This window comes from Cavia porcellus, unplaced genomic scaffold (genome assembly GCF_034190915.1).
Source record: "Cavia porcellus strain 051 isolate PalLab524CR breed Dunkin Hartley unplaced genomic scaffold, mCavPor4.1 scaffold_14, whole genome shotgun sequence".
Taxonomy (NCBI): Eukaryota; Metazoa; Chordata; class Mammalia; order Rodentia; family Caviidae; genus Cavia; species Cavia porcellus.
The window spans coordinates 50,253,281-50,272,757 of NW_026947497.1; the positions used below are offsets into that span (position 1 = coordinate 50,253,281).

General features: G+C 39.4%; 1 protein-coding gene across 6 annotated transcripts in view; it reads right to left on the bottom strand.

Annotated features, from left to right (window-relative positions):
• The window catches only part of Gucy1a1 (guanylate cyclase 1 soluble subunit alpha 1), a 62,111-nt gene that overhangs the window by 39,394 nt on the left and 3,240 nt on the right, over positions 1-19,477 (bottom strand). Inside the window, exon 2 of one of the 6 annotated variants that reach the window (XM_063260885.1) lies at positions 13,141-13,248. The exons of the other annotated variants lie outside the window; for them this stretch is intronic. The gene's annotated coding sequence lies outside the window, so the exon portion shown is untranslated. The remainder of the gene's footprint in view (positions 1-13,140; positions 13,249-19,477) is intronic. 6 annotated transcript variants of the gene reach the window in all.

A 19,477-nucleotide genomic window follows, 5' to 3' on the forward strand; every position in this document is an offset into this window, starting at 1 on the left:
TGATAGTTTTTTTTTAAAACCATTGTAACAAAATTAATTAATATAAAATGAGACAAACTCATTAAATATATTTCTGGCATTTTTTCGTCCTGAAACTGGAAAAACTAAGTATATTGTTCAAACAATTTTGGTGAGGAATCAAATACTGGGCACTTTATCTCATCTTCTGTTCTTTTTCTTTTTCTCTTTTCTTTTCTAACTTGTTTCTACCCTTAGACATTCTCTGTGTTGACTTTTTGTTTCTTGCCATGCTTTAAAGTAATATTTTAAGCAGTAATTTCTACTTCTTTTTCAGAAGTGAAGATCTAGGAAAGTGGACCCCAATTTACATTACTGGACGGAGCATTCACTTTGCCAACAGCCAAGGTCTGTGCACACAGGAGCGGTCTACAGGTATTTCAAGAAGGCTAGTAGGTACTTATCTTAGATTTCCGTAACTACAAAGCCTAAACGTGTAAGTATCCTAAAGCACCGAGGTCAAGTCTAAAGGCAGTAGTGACATCACCTCTGGTAATCAAATATACCAAGTGTTCCCCTCACCTAAGGGCACCTGCTTTGCTAAAGCCACAGTACTGGACACAAGTGACATACAATGAACACTGAGTCTTCATTTAAATAAAATGGCCATGATCCACAACATTTTTCACTGGATATAAAGGCAATTCTATGAGCTCTTTAAATTAGTATATTCTAAGGTAAGGAGGTAAACCTAAGACTTAACACTTTGTATTTCTTGGTTTTGATATTAAAATGTTCACATAACGTTTTATAACTATTGAAAAGCAAAACCTTTGAGGACACACACATCTTATTTATGTTTTTAAAAGCACATGTTAATTACTAAAGTATGAATGCATACAATTAATGCCTCTTCAAATTAAGTATCATTGCCAAGTGTGGTGGGTCCTGCAGTCCCTGAGTGAATAGGAGAATGACTTCACTATAAACAAGCAATCACAGTATATTCTCCACCTCTAAACTTACCCTGAACTCAATCTGACCACATGTCTATCTACTATTATTTATTACAGTTTTCCTTTATTTTTCCCAAGTCTTTATATTCAGAATAATCAACACTGTCTTTAAAAAACTCTCTTCCCATAAGACTGCCTTCACTGCTTTTCATTTAAATCCAGGTCAGGTCTACAAAAATTCTGTTCCAATCTTCTTCAGAATATCTCTGTGTTTTAACACCTATTCAATCGAAAACCCAATTGGACAAGAACTGAATCAAATTCAATAGTTAGCGTCAATGTTTACCTTTTGGGGAAATGTGATTTAGTGCTAACCCAATTTGGTTTGTGGCCAGAATCACAGAAAGAATTAAGTTCATGAACTGAGGTCCTATGCCATGCGACATCAGAAATGCCTCAAGCATGCAAGCAGAGCAAAAAGCTGACTTTTCCTAGCTGCTATGGTTACACCTTCTGAGAGCCCACAGATTTGATTTGAGTTAGGCAAAACAACCTGAAAAAACTTTTAAAATGAAAATAATGTCCTGATTTTTCAACAATTAGGCTAGAAAGATGAATATATTTCTCAAGTGACACAATGAAATGCAGGATTATAAGACATTATAACTTCTCCATTTCCTCTGAAATTGTGTTCAGGCAGGAAAGCTGCAGAGTGTACCATTTCCATCCCTAATGTCACGCTCATAAAAAACACAATACACACACAATTACATACGTACACTTATTTTTCCCTTCCTGCAAAGGCGACTGTGTGTGTGTGTGTGTCCTGGAGACTTCCTGGCTTGAAAGGGTCTGTTCACAAGAATTCAGTGCTCTTGCATCCAAGCTTGGAGGCTATGGATTTTGGTGTCTTGTGAGGAGTTTAGGCTGTAGACACAGATGGTGCTCTGTGTGTACTAGCATGTGACCCTAGTCAAGGTCTTAACCAAATTTTTCAGCTTTCTCCACTTGAAAAATAAGAATATTAACACCAGCAATTTCAAGGCTGTGCTGTAAAATTAAAGATATACGTATATATATCCTTAGAAAGCCACAGACACCCCTGCAGCCATGAATCCATTTTGACTGGCACAAGTACTACCGACTGTGCTACCTAGGAGCAAGCTGACACTGGACAACCTTCCAAAGTTCCCTGAGCTTTGGTCATTTCACCTTTAAAAGGTGAAGCAGTGACGAAACAAGGTTAATTCAGAATTGGTAAAAACAGGTACAAAGTGGTTGGCTTTGACTGGCACCCCAAAATCCATACTTTTAAAGGAGAATGAGAAGTTGAGTCTCATCTTCAAGTTTTAAGTGATCTGTTGCTTCACACAAGATACAATGCCTCTTCTCCTGGTCATCTGGGCAACTTCTTACAAGAAAGATTAAATTACCCACACCTGGTTGGTAACTTTAGAGCAGCTCACACAGTCAGCGCTCTGGGGATGCACAAGTGAGGGGCAGTGATCACTGTACTCTTCTGGACACTCAGGTGGGCACAAGCAAGGAAACACAGTAATGATACACAAATTCATCCCATCTACTCACCTAGGTCCAATAATGTTTTATGCCTATGAAACATTTATATTACTTATAAAGCCTATGGAAGGGAATTCTAATATGTATAAAGTGTTTGGTACCCTGCAAACAAAGAACAACTTCAATCTGAAGACCATGAATGAGTATCAAGAAATCAGTATCTATGCCAACAGTGAAGGTCCCTTTTATTGAATGATAATATAATAGAGCTTACATCCGAGAGCAGGAAGGTTTTGGTTTTATCCTGTATAATCCTCTTAACTAGTGATCTGTGTATCAAGTTCATTTAATAAAATATTAGGTTATAAAAATGAGGGTGCAAAGCTTGCAGACTCTTGTAGTCATCATACCCGAACTGCCACATAAATCAAATATGTTTTATACCATTGGAGCACACAATATTTTCTATAAATCTTCATTATTTCCACTGGGGAAATAAAAATCTCCCAATGACTAAGCTTAAATAGAAGTTCTGTTTTGTCAGATTTTCTTTTTCTAGAAAGTCAGATTTGAAAAATAGTGTTTGTTGCACAAAATCCTTGTCTCTATTTCTGTATTTGGAATCAAGAAGAGGGTGGAAGGTATTTAAAAATAAGGCTGTGAAGTTGGAGGTAGTGGCATGTGCTTATAATCTCAATACCCCAGAAGGCTAGTTTTATAAGTTAACTGTTCTCAATCCTGATTCAGTGTTAACACTTTACTTACTTTCTCAATGCTAATTTACGCTGTAGAGAGGTTTGGGTGGCAGAGAGAAATGAGGCACTAATTGTCATGTTCATTTTAGGGCATTCATTAACTCACAATCCAATTCAAATGGGACAGGAGAGGGTTCCTGACACAGGTGAGGTGGATTCCTAGATACAGTGCCATACCTGGGGAGCATTTCAGTTAATATTTAGAACAATTTGGAGCTTGTCTTTTTTAAATGAAAGATGCTAGAGTAAAAGACAATACTGATGCCCCCGGTTATTCCAACACAACTTTTGGAATTTTTCCCAAGCTTCTTAAGAGAAAACATCACAGATAGGAGAGCCATAAAAACTCAGCTTCTGCACACTATTACATGGAATTTTTGCTAAGCTTAATTAAGAAAAATCAATCAAATATAGGCCTGTCCTCAGCAGGACAGTAAAGCATAAAAACCAAGGAAAGCAGAACAAGCCTAGCAGGGAAACCTGATGTGCAGCTGTGCAGGAGCTGGTTAGAGCCCGATGAGTCAGGGGACACACCTCTCTGGAGGTCCCCGGTGGGCCCATTAAATTCGCTGAGGAAAACACAAACTTGCGATGCTCCTGCCTCAGCCTTCTGGAGTACGGAGATTATAAGGACATGCCACTGCCTCCAACTTCACAGCCTTATTTTTAAATGCCTTCCACCCTCTTCTTGAATCAAAATATAGAAAATTAAAATCACTGTTCAGAGTAAAGCCATTTTCTCTCTTATTTCAGTATCTCTTATATAAAAGCCTACGTAAAAACATAGGCTGTTACATAACAGTTTAAGAACTGGAATAGATATGAGAGATTATTTATTGCAATCCTTTCCACTTACTGATGGCAGAAGTCCAGATTTTAGTGGCTTTGCACAAATGCCAATGCTGCTGAGGTATAAATCTGAGAAAGGACCTCAGATAGCTTGACCAAAGCTTGCCCCCATTATGATATACCCTGGTCCCCTTCTCAACGTATGTGGACCTCTGAAAGCCCTAGGGTCTGTCTCTGAAAAAAAAAAATCAACTCTTAATTATTTTATTTTATTTTATTTTATTTTATTTGCATTGCTAAAGATTGAACCAGGGTTTCCCACATCCTAGGCAAGTGCCCTGCTATGAAGCAGCTACACCACCAACTCCCACTCAGTTCTTCTACACTGTACAGGTAATGAGTTTTACAAGCTGTCGTAAACACGCATCTCAGTCCAAGCAGACTCCCATTTCATCTGCACCATCACGCTAGCATTAATACACACTGTAAAAGTGCTTCAGCTAGCTACGCTTTCTTAAATATTTTTCCAGATTACTTTCCATGTGAGTCTCCTGACTTTTGCACTTTCTCAAAAGTGATCGAGTTCCAATTCTCAAAACACATTTTCTTTTGATACCAGGAATCAAAGTCAGGACCTTGCACTTGTCAGGCAGGTGCCTGTGCCACTGAGCTGTACCCCCTGAAACACATTCTCTGAATAGCCACGCTCATCATCCTGTCTTTTTTCTCTTTGTCAAAAGTTAAGTGTATTTCCAGCATTATTCTAAACAGACAATGCAGATGACAGTTTATTCAACCTGGAACCGACTACCAGTAAGTTACAGTCTTCTGAAATTATAGGTCAGAACAGTTAACTCCACGTCATCTAGAAGGAACATGGAAACTGTGTAGATGGCCTATGTTATTATCAAATTCCTTTCCCCTTCAGCCTTTTAGTGTAAAGACACAAACACATACGTACATGGTATGTAACGTAAGAAGAACAAATGCAAAGGTGTTTCTATGTTTTCCTTTCCTATATTATTAGCACTAGCTCTCTCTCTCTCTCTCTCTCTCTCTCTCTCTCTCTCTCTCTCTCTCTGTGTGTGTGTGTGTGTGTGTGTGTGTGTGTGTGTTTACTTTGGAAGGATGAGATCTCACAGTATATAAAAGTTTAGCTTTCTGAAAACTCAACTATGCTTGTGAAATTTCTCACCATTCTTTTACAACTTCACTGTGAAATCACCAAGCAAAACATACATGCTTCCCATGATTGACTGCTTTATAAGAAGCACTTGGTACATATGCATCACTGAGTGTTCAACAAATACAACTAAAGATGACAAAATATGCTAATATCATATTGTTAACTCTGAATAATATATAGGATAAACACAGACAGGAAAAGCTGTAAAACACAAGTCAAATGAAGATGTCAGAGACTGTAAAATACAGTGTCTCTTGGAAACACGTTTTAAAGTGTGTTGTTAATGGTTATTTGTTATCTAATTAAAATTTAGCTTCTGAAAAATAGTTTTCCTTTAATTATATTCAAAGGCTAATACAACATGCACACAGACACAATGAATTTTCTTAAGTGGCGATGATAAAGAATGGAGAATAGGTAGGAGAAAGAGAGCAACTGTATTAATAGAGAACACCTCTGCTGGCAGCGGCACAGAGGATGAGGAGGAAAGCCTTCCGGGAATGTGCAGCATTTGAGCTCACTTTTGAGAATGATTCTGGTTAGGAAATAAAGATTCTGGCCACAGAGCTCACCACAGAGGGCACGCGGCCAAGCCATGCAAGGAACGAAAGAAGTGGCATGAAGGGGGCAGGAAAGAGTGCTGCTAGAGTAACCCAAATCTAGAGGTGGCTGAATGGCAGCTCCCTAATGCCGAGAAGCAAGTGACTCTGAGGCTTTGCCGGGAATGATAATGATGGTGTTAACACAAAGAGGTAACTAGAGTCACAGCAGTCCACAAGGATGCTGAAAGTTTCCCTGGACTCGTGGACTGGTTCTTAACTGCTAGCATGACATCTTTTGGGTATTGGAGTCTTTAACTCAGCAGAATGTAAAGACCAGAGATGTTAATTTGCTGGCCGTCACGAAAGCATGCCAGTAAAGCCAGAGGTTTAACTCAGAAAGTTCCTGGTCAGGCATGGTGGTGCATGCCTATCATCTCAGCACATTCAGTAGGCTGAAGCAAGAGGACTACTGCTAGCTTGAGACCAGCCTGGGCTACAAACTGTGTTCAAGGCCAGCCTGAACTGCATAGTGAAACCCTGTCTCCAAAAGAGTAAATAAATAAATAACAACGTGCTACATGCAGCAAAGGAAGTTATAGTGATAACTTATGTTTAAGGGATGGAAAAAGGATGCTGTTCTTACAGCACAGAAATAGCAATTAGAAAAGTATGGCAGGGATGAGCAAAAAGAGGAGATGTGTCCCAAATGCAGAGACCACTGCAAGAGTGCATGGAAGATTCAGAGGGCAGCATTTGACTTTTAGGTTAGAAAGCAATTTATAAGAGAGGAATTCTACTAAAAATAATGAAATGAGTTAAGGTGAGTCTACTATCAGATAATCAGTACAGATTGGTTAAAACCAATGAGTTAAGGAAAAGCAAGTTTAAAAAAATATTCTGAGATAGAGATCTTTCCCTTTTCCATCTCCACTAAAAGGCTCTCTGTAAATAAGAAACTACATAGTGTATAGTGCGCATGGTCATTTGGGATCTGGTGCTTAAGATCTAGAAAATCATCAGCCACTCCCACAGCAACCCTCATAATGAAAGCAAGGCAGAAAAATGACACAGCCACAGTTCTACAAACCCAGCTGAAGTGGTCACAAAAACTCAGGCTGCAGTCACACTTGTAAAGCGCTGGGCAGCTCCGCAGTGAGAGGAACCCTGAGAGAGCTGCTCTCTACACTTCTACCAGCACTGAGCAAAGGCAGGACCCCAAGGAGTGAAGAAAAAGAAGCCAGGCAAATGGCCTGCTTGCTTGTGATACAAACATGTCATTCTGCATGCTGGAATTCCCAGGGACCCACAGCCACTGGCAAGGATGAGAAAACCCCTCAGGGTTTTGGGATCCAGAGAAAGTTCACTGTAATTGCTGTACTAATGCCCAGCACTAGGGAATGATAATTTCAAAAGCTCACCTATGACTGTGTCGACGTGTGTAAAGCACTTAGGAATACATCTGACCCAAGGCCTGCGAGATTGTTACACTGAATGCTACACACACTGGCATGATAAGCAAGCTTCAACAAATTAAATATATCACGTTAAAAAAACATGAAGGCATCAATTTTTCCAAAACCAGTGCATATATTCAGAGTAATCCTACTCAGTGCTTCAATAGGAATTGAGAAAATTATGGTAAAAGTAAATGTGAGAGACAACTCCAGGGACTCCTGTGAATGCAAAACAATTATTGTGACTTTGTTTATTTGGAGACTCATTTCCTTATACTGATATGTAAAAAGCTAGCAGTAGAAGGATATTTCCTTCTCTCTTCAATTGGTTCTAAGCATTGCAAATAAGGCTAGCGAGGTGCTGGTACATAATTTCTAAAACCAACAGACACTTCTGTTTCCATATGAGCACTCCAGATGTTAAGAGCCAATAGCTCCAGGCATGTCACCTGGGAAGGAGCCTCAAGATAAAGAAGCTATGACTCCCCAGGGCACAAGAGTTTGCACATCAGAAATGGGAAGCTACAGCATCCCAAAACAATTCCATTGTTGCTTTAATTGGATTATGTAAATTGATTCTTCTGCATATCTATATCTCTGCAATTTATAGAGATGCCAATCTTGCACCTGGCCAGCCAGCTCAAGTTACTCACTGTCACTCATCCCTGAGCCACCCCCCTTCTTCACAAGATAATAAATTCTGGGAGAGGCCTAGGATCAGGGCCTTTATCCACACATCCTCACAAGGATGGCATTTAGGACCTCTTGGCTGCCCTTAACTTGGAATATGTCTTGGTGTCTTTCACCGTGGGAAGCAATGGTGGTGGTAGACTGGAATTAATTTGCTGGGATTCCAATAATGTCTCAATGGGTTTACAAATATAACTTTTTGGATTGTGAGGAAAACTAGGAGAGTTACAATACTTGCATGACTGAACTGGATTATTTGGGATTACACCAGTAAATGGATACAAAGTAGTCAAGTTAGTATTAAAGAGGATAAAAACCAGACAGGAACCTAAATGTTTGATTTAAAACTTACAGTAATGCCAGAGTAACTAAAGTTTGGAGTTGGGTACAGTGACACATATCTGTTGTCCCAGCAATTTGAGAGGCTGAGGCAGGAAGGTTGATTCTAGGAGTTTAAGACCAGGTTGGGTAACACAGTAAGACTGTCTCAGGGAGGGGGTGGGGTAGAAAGGAACGGCACAGACATCATCAGAACGAACAGTCCAAAAACAGATTTACAAGGTTCTCATTAATTTTTCAGCTTAAGTTACTAGGCAACACCATAGATAAAACTTTCACAATGAATGACATTAGAACAACTGGATATCCATATGGAAGAGAAAGAACTTTTACATAAAAATTAATTTTAATGGGTTATAAATTTAAATGTAAAAGGCAAAACTATAAAGATGCTTTAATAGAAACAAATAAAACAATCAACAAAGCATGAAACTTAAATGAAGAACATGATGATACTTCAAAAAGCTCCCTTGTTATTTGAAAGACTTCATTAGCAAAATGACAAGCCCACACACAGATAAGACTGGTAACACATACATCAGCAAAAACTGGAGTCACACTATACAAAGCTTTACAACTCAATAAGGAAACATAATTCAATTTAAAAATAAACAGGAGATCTGAACAGATATTTACTAAAAAAAATACAAGAACAGCCAGTAAATATCTTTTCATCAATATAGTACTATTAGTCACTGGACAAAAACCTATTTGAGTCTCTAAAATTCAAAAGTTTGAGTCAGTCAAAAACTTTTGGTAATGTGAACTACTTGGAGATATATATATATATATATATCACTAATAATTGGACATATATTTATTCGCTAATTATACACTACTGGTAGGAAAGGAGTACTTACAGTTTTTATAACAATGTGGCCATGTATTAAAATACTTGATATTTCCACTCAGTTATACCTTTTAGACATGTTTCCTCGAGAGAAACACAAACATATACTCAAACACAGATTTGTAGGTAAATATTCATAGCAGCTTTATTCGAATTAGGTAAAAATGGAAAATAACTTAAGAGCGTATCACAGTGAGTGAGTAACTACTGCACAGGTATCCATGCCTCACGGTATCACTTAGGTGCTACACCTCAGGGTATCACTAGAGTACCACGCCTCAGGATATCACTGGGGTACCACACCTCACGGTATCACTCGGGTACCACGCCTTGGGGTATCACTCAGCAGACACAGACAATGCAAGTCAGAGCTATTATGCTGAGTAATTGAGCCCTGATACAAGAGAGGAAATATTAGAAAATTACTTTCATATAAATTCTAGAAACCGAAAACTCATCTGTAAGGGCCACGAGAAAACTTCCAGGGTGATAGACATGTTTGCCACCTTGGTGGTCGTGGTGGTCTCACAGAGGTACGCATCTGGCCACATCCCACTGACACATGTATAACTCTTATCCTGTACCTAAGCTTTACCTGCGTCATGTTATTTAAAAAAGGGGAGAACTCAGAAAGTTGAGAACTGCAAGAAATGCCACTGAGAGACACCCCGTAATGTTACAGTCCCCAAGGGAGATGAGACCCAGAGCTATATTTGTCCCCGCTGCAGTGGTAGAAGGTGACAGAATCTCCCAGGCACAATGGTCAGGAAAAGCTGAAAACTGCCGTCAGACTCGTAGCTGTTTCCTGTGCTAACCCAGCAACGCGCCAGCTCCTTTTCTGCCAGCCTTAGAGGGTGCTGAAGGCCAGGGTGTTGAGAGAGAGCCTCTCCTGGATCTCTGAGGCCTTCCCTAAGCACCAGGCAGCAGCCTGTAAAAGCTCTGAGCAGGGAAATGGAGAGCAAAAACTCTGAGATGCCCAAAGCCTCAGCACACACAAGGCAGCAGCTGCTGATGGACGGCAGGCAGAAAAAGACCCCTCAATGCACAGAGCACCCGAGCGCAGAGACAAACCCAAAAGCTGAATGCTGGGCTGCAGGGTGAAAAAAAAAAAGCATCAAATGTGTCTGATTTTACATCAGGGTACAAAAGTGAGTTCTGATTCTACCCTGAAAAAATATGAAGCCACAGTCACCTGAATCCGAATAAAATTGCAATCAAGAAAAATAATGTCCAGTGACAGCATTTTAGACTCATTCATTCACCTGTGCACCCTTGTGTACGTGTGTGTGGTGTGTGTGCGTGTGTGTGTATACTTTCTGTACACATACCACATAGAGAGTGATACATGGCTCACAAAGAAAAAGAAAAAAAATACTCATGGTCAAGAGAGAAAACAGTTAATAGATACAGACTAAGAAATGGCCTAGATACTATCAGACAAGAAAATACAAGAAATAGAAACAGAAAAATGATTTGAACAAATAATGCTGGGAATTTTATATATATATATGTGATGACAGCATTAATTTATAAACCAAAAAAGCTGATCAAACCTAACACATAAGAAATACAGAAAAGGGCTGGGGATTTAGCTCAGTGGCATAAGCGCCTGCCTTGCAAGCAGGCAGTCATCAGTTTAATCCCTGGTACCGATAAAAAGGAAAAAGACAAAAAAAGAAATACAGGAAAAAAATACCAAAACAAATCATAATCAAACTTCTGAAATTCAAGGACCAAAATGATAAGAAAAGCAACAATCTTTAAAATAATCTAGGGGTTGGAGGAAAGACCATATTGAAGAAGGGAAAAAGAATAAAATTTTTGACTATTTCTCATCAAGGCCACTTAGAGCATAAAGGAAAACAAAAGCAAACAAAATCTTTCTATCTTTTAGTTGATAAGTACATCCACTGAAACATTCTTCCACAGTGAAACAGGAATAGAAACAAGTTGCCTAAGTATTTAGTTTATAAATAGCATTAAATTGGAGAGAATCACAGAACATTTTTTAATTTTAATTTGGCTAAATTTTTTATCAATACTATTTAAGACATACTAATTTCATTCCTGTTTTTGGAATTGTATTTGGAAATACACAGACCCTTGAAACCTAGTGAGGATGTCAGTCATATATTAAACAGTGTAAACTATAGCCTACTATTGTTTATATGCAAAACTTAGCCATTTACAAACTACGAGAAAAACTCATGCAGCATAATGACAGCCTGGTGACAGCCCGGGCTCCATTGCTAAGGCAGCATATGACACTTAGGCACATGTCTGTGCTACATCTCCTTTTTGTCATCTGTAAAACAGAGATGAGAAAGTACATCTCCCTAATGATTTGATTAAGTTGATGAAGATGCATTGGTGCTTGGAACACAGGATGTGCTTAACCAATAGTAAGGATTTACTACCTGATATTACTATTCTACTTTATATAAAATTAATGTAGCACCTTATGATCACTGTGCCTCGTGCAAGACCCAGTAGTTCTAAAGCAGATGTCGCCAGAGATGCTCCAAGACCTCGGCAGATACTCTTAAAGGTCTAGAGTGTTTTCATCAGAAACCGCTAACATCATACCCCTTCTGCACTATCATGCTATCAGTGTATGGCAAAGCTTCCCAGAGGCTATGTGACTAGGGAAGACAGTCTTTCCAGTAGAATTGACAGTTGGGTAAATTTTCTCAATTCATAGCTTTAAACTGTAAATGTGCAGTATATTTACACACTTGATATAGTTTGTCCTCAGAATTTTTTCCCTAGCTATCATACTTGCTTCAATTCATGTAAGCTAATTACTGTCTAATATATTAGTCTTTTGATATTCTGAGTTATTTTTTGCATCACATGGAACCACAAGATTCAAATACACTTAGCTGTTTTGTCTTGCAATAATACAAAATTTTTTCAATTTTTCTGAATTTTATATTTTTCACTTAATTTGTTATTATTTTAGTGTTTAATACTTAACCTAATTTAAGGGAAAATTCATGTATATTTTTCTTCTGTTTAAGGGCAGATTGGCATCTGAGGAAGACTAACCTGGAAGGCTTTCTCAGCACACAGCTGTAGCACCTATATCTACCACGGTGAGTCTGATGGCTTCATGATACTTAAATTTTTCTGATTAGATCAGTGGTGATTCCAACTGATGTCACACTTTCCTACTGCATAATAAAGTGTGCCACCATTTGGAAAATCTACATTATGTTAATTTTCCAAATGGCCAACTGCTCATGAAGGACAGCGAGACGCATGAATGAATGAGCCACTCAAAGAATGCAGCAGAACCATGGAATCTACCACACTCACATGCCATTTTGCACATCAGTCTTTAAAAAATTACCACTTCTCAATTTGGGTGTCCTACCGAAGAGTTCCTGCAATCTTTTGCTTACATACATTGCAATATCATTCTTTTTCACATATGGATCAACAAAAGGTTGGAATTCTTTTTCATGTTCTTTTAACAAAACAACCTTTATGTGCTCAATGGTAAAAATATGTCACTTTTTATCTCAAAAACAACCATATAATGACAGTGGGCATAGCTACTGCTTAGGATATACATGCTTTAAGTTTTTATCTCACTAACCATTTTGATAATGCTGAAGGTTCTCATGGTTTTACATAAACATCACACTAGCCCCATATCTATGGACAGGTCCTCCTCACCAACACTGGCAGGGCTGTGTGTGTTTGTTCGTTTGTTTGTTTTCCACTTTGGTTTATATTGCACCCTAGACTCCACTACATCATGTTCCATTCCGGACCCTTCTTTAATAAAGATTCTATTTGTTCTTCCCTTGAATCTTTCCTCACTCCCTCTAGCCATTCACTTATACATGCATTCATATACTCCCACATACCAGGTAAGGCATCTAAATGATAGGGTTTCAAGAACTAAAAACAAGCAAACTAACACAAGATGACCCCTAGACCTTAAGGAGTGCCTTCAGTGGGGCTGGAAGGAGGCAGAGAAGCTAAAGCCACAAAAATTCATGCAGTGAGATGTCATGACAGGTTGGGACAGGGACACCAAAACTCTTCAAAGTTCATCAATAATCACTTTCTCAAAAAGATAACACTTCACTCACCCAAAGGAACTTAGCACAGGATCAGAGGGACAGGAACATTTGTGGAAGGTGTCCTAGTGGCTCCCTCTGCATAGTACCTTCTTGCTTTTGGCCAAGCCAGAAGACGACCTATAGAGTAAGAAAGTGTACAGAAAACAAGAAAAGGCCTTCCAGGGCAGAAAAACAATATGTGCTAAAGACATGGAAACAAAACAGGACTTGGTACAAAGCGCAGTTAAGATGACTGCATGCAACTGCTTTCAAGCAAAAGCAGGATCCAGACACAGAGCTGCAAGATGGAATTCAGACATAGGTGTAGCTGTCAGATGAAAGCTACTCAGCAGCTGCTCAGCAGGCACGATGGCTGGACCGTTGAAAATGGCTTTTACCACGTGGTATGGGACAGCAAGTCTTCAGATGTGTATTCACTAATTATCATTCATTGAGAACAGCTCAGGTAGAGAACGCTAGCCAAACACAGTATGACAACCGAAGCTCCCAGTTAACTTCCAGTGTACACTGAAACTGCTATTCCAATAAAAATAACTAAATTCACTTGAGCCTGGTCTGATTTAGGTAGACAATCAAGGCAACTGCATGCTACTGAGAAAAAATGTTCTAACAATTCCCCACAATGGAGAAGATTAACAGGCAAAATATGAAAAAACACCTCTTTTCAGGGGCTGGGGATTTAGCTCAGCGGCATAAGCGCCTGCCTTGCAAGCAGGCAGTCGCAAGTTCGATCCCTGGTACCGATAAAAATGAAAAAGACAAAAAAAAAAAAAACAAAACAAAACAAAAACACCTCTTTTCAGGACCCTTCCGGCTTTCTCTGGGCCATTCTCTTCCTGTCTGGGTACCCTATTTTTGTTTGCTTCACCTATTTGGGTGTCTTCTGTACGTCCCACTGGCTAAGCCTTTCAATTTCCTTTTTCTCATGACTGAAAAGTCTGTGGGCCACTGAGCAGGTGGCACAGCTCTGTAATTTCTGCTACTTGGGAAGCTGAGACAGGAGGATTGAAAGGGGCCAGGTTGGGCAACTAAATGAGACTCAAAATAAAAAGGGATGGGAGTAGGGGTGCAGCGCAGTGATGGAATGCTTACCTAACATGCATGAGGCCCTGGCTTCCCTCCCTGGCAATGCGAGGGGGGGAAAAAGATTGCATCTAAATATTTTGTGCTTGATTAAACGCAACAGTCACAGCCATTTTCGCCACTAGTAAACAAGGCTGACCTATTTTTCTGAATAAAACTGTTATCTTGTAGCATGCAGGAGATACAATCCAAAAGATGTCATCCACTGAAAGAATTAAGAACCTGGAGTGGTATCAGGAGACAGAAATTCTGTGGAGGGAGGCCTGGTGACACCCTGCACATGGGACCTTCTTTCTCTGACCAGGCTAGCGGTGCGCTACTGGAAGCCAGTTCAGGTTAAGATGAACTCAGAGCTTCGAACAAAACGGGGAAAAGAAAAGAAGAGAAAGACAGCAATTTCAGCTGGGATGACTTGTTCTCCAAGCAAAACACAAACTCTTATCAAGAATAATCACAGCTCTCCCAAGGTGCTACTGCTGAGTGCTTCTAGTACAGCATAGCAAGAGCTGCAGAGCTGCCCTGAGCCGGCCACCACAGCAAAGAACCAGAAACAGACACTGTGACATATTAAATTATTACCTGGGGGAGCAGTGGACAAGGAAGAATGTTATTCATAATTACTGTGCGCAACTACCTTAAACATGAAAAATATAGAATTTTGGCTAAGAGTTTTCACCAAGAAGATTGCCTTCTGCTAATCACATTTGCAAGTGTTTAGCGCAATCCAGTGTAAGAATACCTTGCTTCAAATCCGGACTCCTCCAGGATTGACAATTTTATTGTGCTCACCCAAATCTCTTTCCACACTACCTCTGTAACATAAATACCTCACACACAGCACTCCCTGAAGCTTATGCTCACAAATACACAACGTAGGAGTCCATGTTATATTAATGGTATACTGAAATCCGCCAATGACTTTTTATCCATATAAGGCTACAATCCAAGACATTAAAGATGCCCTGAAACCGCAGATTTTACCAAACCCAATAAACACTATGTTGTTTCCGTGCGTATTCACACCTGTCATAAAGTTTAATTTACAAATTAAGACAGGACGAGATTAACAACAATAACTAATAATATGCATAGAACAGTTTGGGCAATATTTTGCCACAGAAGGTTTTTAAATTTGGGAATGGTCTAATGCTGAAATTTTCCAATTAAGACTTTCCAGACCACAAATGGCTACAGTTAGATGAAACCACAGAAACCAAAATACTGAATAAGAAGGATAATTATAAACCACATGCCATTTAACTACCTGGACATACCTGAAGATGCAAAAATGGGATAGAACATGGAGATTAAACATCTGGAATGCCAATACAGACATATAAATAGATGAACAGATGATAGGTAGACAGACAAGCACACACACACACACACACACACACACACACACACACACACTTCTCTACTAACAACACAAGGATTAAAGTCAAAGGTTCCTCAAATTCGAGAACAGAAACACTCATTTGTACATTTAAATTCTGTGCTCCTGGTCAATTTCACCTGTTGCTGCGGTGGGAGGCAGACCTTCGGAACCTAAAGAGGTCAGGCGTGTACAGCACCCAGAACTCAGAGAATTCCTTTGTCTTTGGCATCTCTTCTACATAGCATTAGTCTTACAGAGAAAGCAGAAGGTCCCACAAAAGGTGTAACACCTAACCACAGGGGTTGCAAAAGTTTATCAAGGTTTGAATTTAGACTTGGAAGTTCAGGGAAAGTTTCTGACAGGCAGAGATGTTTGAGATGTAAGGAGGGACTACCGCCCCGGCCTCCCAAGGACAAGCAAGGGGAAGCAAAAGCTGAAATGGAGGAGCAGGAAGCAGTGATCACACTTTTCACACTTGCAGTCCCAGCTTCTTGGGAAGCTGAGGGAAGAGGATGACTTGAGCTCAGCAGTTCAAGGCCAGCCTGAGCAACGCACTATAGCAAGATGCTGCCTCTTTATAAAAACACTGTACATCAAAGTTGTGGCTTGCACAGATTTTTGCACACACATACCTGCTACACACACACACACACACACACACACACCTGTTCCCCAGGGCCCTGTGTAGTCCAACATCCTGGGCTTGTTTTAAAATCTCAATTAAAACCTGGGTGTTATGGCACACACCTGCAACCCCAGCACTGAGAGGCAGGCAGGAGGACCACACATTCCACTTCCTGAGGCCCTGCCACAAAATTAAAAAACAAAATGCTGAGGATATAGCTTAGTGTGAATGTTCTGGGTTCAATGTCCAGTTTCTATAACAATAAAGATAATACCATTTAAGTCCTTGATCTTAAATTCTGTCTTTCCTGGAAATTTTTCTCATTTTTCCATCCCACAGAACAGTCCTGCCATGCTGTCTCCTACGTTCTTTAGGTCTACTAAACCTGTCCCCCCATATTGAGCTCATTATTAATTGTCGACATGCAGCATTTGGAAACTGTTTCTTGTTTATGTTATCTGCCATGTGCAAACTTAAAACCCTTTCAATTCAGGGACTGTGTTATAAACTCTGTTTGTGTCTCCCCCTGACAAGTATAATCCATAATAAACTTTATGGAGAAAGCTACAAGAGAGCAGTTAGTCCTCCAAGAAGAGTGTCATAAAGCATGAAAAATAAAATAAACTGAAGCTTTTAAGAATTACAAAAACAAAAAGTCATTTAAATTCTTGTCATAATTGTCAGATCAAGTGGTAATGGTGACAATTTTACCAGATATCCGAAGACTATACTGGCCGCTTACACATGAAGAAATTCAAATGATGGTCCATCATCACCAGCCCTGGCTACTCCACTTTTGTTCTGTTTCATCTCTCTTCCTCCAGAAAATAATATTCATACTCACAAATTAGAGTGAAAATTAAAATGACAAATTCAAGGCTGAAGATATACGATTATATTAAATGTTCCAAATGAGGTTAATCTATTAATTTGGAGAAACTGTACTACAAAATACTAAAAGCATTTGTGGAAAAATAAGAAACTTGTTAAAATCATCCTTACAAATATTATTATGCAGAGAAGGACTGACAAAGAACAAAGAATCCAGCTAGCACCTCAATTTTCAAAACATAGAAGGTAGATTCCACCCCCTAGACCAGATTTTACCATTAATTCTGGGCACTGTTCCAAAGAGATTCTTAAAAATATACTATGTGAGCATTCAAAATGTGAACTGTTTTTACCTCCAAGCCAGTGAGAGGTCACAGAAACATGTTATAAACTAATTTACTGTTATTTCCTTTTGTTTTAAATATAGTTACTTAATATCTGTTCTGCAGAAAGTGTAAACATATTCCAACAAAGATTTTGACCAGTCTGTCGCCTGTACTCTGGGGCCACACAAAGAATGTAAATGAACTGGAAGAAAGTTATTTGACCCCGTGACTCCTCTAACAGGCTCCTAAAGAAGACTAACTCACAGACTAGCCTAAAGCAGGACAAAAGTGTCTACAACCACGCCAAATGTTCCTGTTCAGCAGCAATCACATCAAACTGTGGATGAAGACCTAATTATACACCGGGGGAATCCTATGGGGGAATGGGTCATCTGTAGTATGGAACCAGAAAACAACCTTGACCTTCTCGAGCAATTAACTAAAGGCAAAGGTTATACTGAATGAAAGCATTTCTAAAAGCTCTAAATCAAGTGGCCAAACTTGACACTGGGGAGCCGTGTATTTGGAGAGGAATATGCGTAAGATTGCGTAATTGGGCAAGTAAATACTGTAGTATGCATGCAAAAGAAAAGGGCAGATCATATCTCAGGTTGATTAACTCCAAAGGACATGATCCAATTTATGGAGTGACACTAAGGCAGTCCCCTAGTCTAGGTCTGAGGATCACACTTCAAAACAAGTGCACCTGGAGGAGACAATGTCTGTTGGTAAGGAGACTCTCAAGTCACACCAAACGAGGTTGCACAGACAGAACTAAGTACTATTTTAGAGGCTGGAGGTGTTTTGAGATATAAAGACATTCATACAAGTCCTCCAAAAAGTAAGAACATCAATATAACAGAGAAAAACAGTACAGCTGGTTTATTTGAAAAGAAGAGTTCTGGTCTGAACTGGCCAAAGAAAGAAATGTCTACTGTGTTCAAGAGTAGTCTTGACAAATAGTTTGCCAAAAAATGACCGTAATATTGTCTTAATATGCCTAATTTGATTGGGAAATATGATCATTTGCTAAGGATTAAGATTGAGGATGATCTGGACAGACCAGCAAACCAACAAAAGTGGAGGAGCGATATAAAATTAATTGAAAAAAGATAAAATAACTTCACAGCACTGTTAACCAGCCCTTAAACTGTAGGTGAAGCTAAATCAATTCCTAGCTGACCAAAAGGTATGGCTGCATTATTACATGCAGCTAAATCTCCAGCAAGGATGAATAAACTGACCTTCAGTTGAAACTGAAGTTAGGAAATCAGATTACGATGGATTTAGTGGCAAGAAACTGGAGGGTTGGTGTACAGTTGAAAATGCTCTCAAAGATGGGTATAACACAAAAGGAAAACATTAGAAAATGGTACAGAAAACAAAAATGGGAGAGGAGGGTGTTCAGTGGTGCTAAGTGAGCAAAACTTTTGGAAGGGTAGGTATGGTCAGAAAAAGAATCTGAGACTCAGAATTTTCACTTGGAAGGCCAGGGGTGGGTGAATACCAGAGGGTCCAAAAAAGGAAATAAGGTTGGTTAAGGTCAAAGTCAAATATCTGAAACTCAAAGGTGCAGATGGTGAACATAGTCTTGAACAATGGTGGCAGATTAAAGAGTAGAAAGGAAAACCTCTGCCGTTTTGCATGCTTGAGGAGGAAGGAGCAGTGGAGAGGTTAATATACACTGGCAACTAGAATATACACTGGCAGCAGTAGGGAAAGACTTAATCTCAGGCAGCAAAGATACCAGGCAAACAAGCAGCTCTGAACAGGCTGCAAAGAGTACAAAAGGGTCTCTGTGTGGGAGACCATAGTATTTCACACAACAAGACCTCGCACAAAGCAAAGAGTAAGCCTTCCATTGCATTTGTGAGCTAACTAACCTGGGCACAAGGCACAAAATCCTTAATAACAAGGAGGACAGCAATATTTAGCTCATCAGACATCTCAGTAACTAGTCAAGCACTGTGACTCCAAGGATAAGAGTCCCAAAGAAATGTTGAGTTTGGCAGGAGATGCAGACATTTTAAAAGATACTTTTGTCACATAATAAAAGAGCACATGAAATTGTTTGGTTGTAGAAAAAAGTTTTAGGATTAAGAG